Source organism: Oncorhynchus clarkii, unplaced genomic scaffold (assembly GCF_045791955.1).
Source record: "Oncorhynchus clarkii lewisi isolate Uvic-CL-2024 unplaced genomic scaffold, UVic_Ocla_1.0 unplaced_contig_9910_pilon_pilon, whole genome shotgun sequence".
NCBI lineage: Eukaryota > Metazoa > Chordata > Actinopteri > Salmoniformes > Salmonidae > Oncorhynchus > Oncorhynchus clarkii.
In genome coordinates, this window is record NW_027258028.1 from 192,501 (window position 1) to 195,000 (window position 2,500).

General features: G+C 40.9%; 1 protein-coding gene across 1 annotated transcript in view; it reads right to left on the reverse strand.

Moving 5' to 3' along the window:
* Positions 1-2,500, reverse strand: part of LOC139394577 (Krueppel-like factor 3) — a gene marked incomplete at its 5' end in the record, with an annotated part of 8,308 nt that overhangs the window by 1,957 nt on the left and 3,851 nt on the right. The gene's annotated exons all lie outside the window — the stretch shown is intronic.

A 2,500-nucleotide genomic window follows, 5' to 3' on the forward strand; every position in this document is an offset into this window, starting at 1 on the left:
AGACAGAGAGACAGAGAGAGACAGAGAGAGAGTACAGTATGCTACATACCTACAGTACAGTATTCTACATACCTACAGTACAGTATGCTACATACCTACAGTACAGTATTCTACATACTTACAGTACAGTATGCTACATACCTACAGTACAGTATGCTACATACTTACAGTACAGTATGCTACATACCTACAGTACAGTATGCTACATACCTACAGTACAGTATGCTACATACTTACAGTACAGTATGTTACAGTACAGTATGCTACATACCTACAGTACAGTATTCTACATACCTACAGTACAGTATGTTACAGTACAGTATTCTACATACCTACAGTACAGTATTCTACATACCTACAGTACAGTATGCTACAGTACAGTATTCTACATACCTACAGTACAGTATGCTACATACCTACAGTACAGTATTCTACATACCTACAGTACAGTACTTTACATACCTACAGTACAGTATGCTACATACCTACAGTACAGTACTTTACATACCTACAGTACAGTATTCTACATACCTACAGTACAGTATTCTACATACCTACAGTACAGTATTCTACATACCTACAGTACAGTATGCTACAGTACAGTACTTTACATACCTACAGTACAGTACTTTACATACCTACAGTACAGTACTTTACATACCTACAGTACAGTATTCTACATACCTACAGTACAGTATGCTACATACCTACAGTACAGTACTTTACATACCTACAGTACAGTACTCTACATACCTACAGTACAGTATTCTACATACCTACAGTACAGTATTCTACATACCTACAGTACAGTATGCTACATACCTACAGTACAGTATGCTACATACCTACAGTATTCTACATACCTACAGTACAGTATGCTACATACCTACAGTATTCTACATACCTACAGTACAGTATGTTACATACCTACAGTACAGTATGCTACATACCTACAGTACAGTATGCTACATACCTACAGTATTCTACATACCTACAGTACAGTATGCTACATACCTACAGTACAGTATGCTACACACCTACAGTATTCTACATACCTACAGTACAGTATGCTACATACCTACAGTATTCTACATACCTACAGTACAGTATGCTACATACCTACAGTACAGTATTCTACATACCTACAGTGCAGTACTCTACATACCTACAGTACAGTATGTTACAGTACAGTACTCTACATACCTACAGTACAGTATTCTACCTACCTACAGTACAGTATTCTACCTACCTACAGTACAGTATTCTACATACCTACAGTACAGTATTCTACATACCTACAGTACAGTATAAATCAAATCAAATCAAATTTTATTTGTCACATACACATGGTTAGCAGATGTTAATGCGAGTGTAGCGAAATGCTTGTGCTTCTAGTTCCGACAATGCAGTAATAACAAGTAATCTAACTAACAATTCCAAAACTACTGTCTTGTACACAGTGTGAGGGGATAAAGAATATGTACATAAGGATATATGAATGAGTGATGGTACAGAGCAGCATAGGCAAGATACAGTAGATGGTATTGAGTGCAGTATGTACATATGTGATGAGTATGTAAACAAAGTGGCATAGTTTAAAGTGGCTAGTGATACATGTATTACATAAGGATACAGTCGATGATATAGAGTACAGTATATACGTATGCATATGAGATGAATAATGTAGGGTAAGTAACATTATATAAGGTAGCATTGTTTAAAGTGGCTAGTGATATATTTACATCATTTCCCATCAATTCCCATTATTAAAGTGGCTGGAGTTGAGTCAGTGCCAGTGTGTTGGCAGCAGCCACTCAATGTTAGTGGTGGCTGTTTAACAGTCTGATGGCCTTGAGATAGAAGCTGTTTTTCAGTCTCTCGATCCCAGCTTTGATGCACCTGTACTGACCTCGCCTTCTGGATGATAGCGGGGTGAACAGGCAGTGGCTCGGGTGGTTGATGTCCTTGATGATCTTTATGGCCTTCCTGTGACATCGGGTGGTGTAGGTGTCCTGGAGGGCAGGTAGTTTGCCCCCGGTGCTGCGTTGTGCAGACCTCACTACCCTCTGGAGAGCCTTACGGTTGAGGGCGGAGCAGTTGCCGTACCAGGCTGTGATACAGCCCGCCAGGATGCTCTCGATTGTGCATCTGTAGAAGTTAGTGAGTGCTTTTGGTGACAAGCCAAATTTCTTCAGCCTCCTGAGGTTGAAGAGGCGCTGCTGCGCCTTCTTCACGATGCTGTCTGTGTGAGTGGACCAATTCAGTTTGTCTGTGATGTGTATGCCGAGGAACTTAAAACTTGCTACCCTCTCCACTACTGTTCCATCGATGTGGATGGGGGGTGTTCCCTCTGCTGTTTCCTGAAGTCCACAATCATCTCCTTAGTTTTGTTGACGTTGAGTGTGAGGTTATTTTCCTGACACCACACTCCGAGGGCCCTCACCTCCTCCCTGTAGGCCGTCTCGTCGTTGTTGGTAATCAAGCCTACCACTGTTGTGTC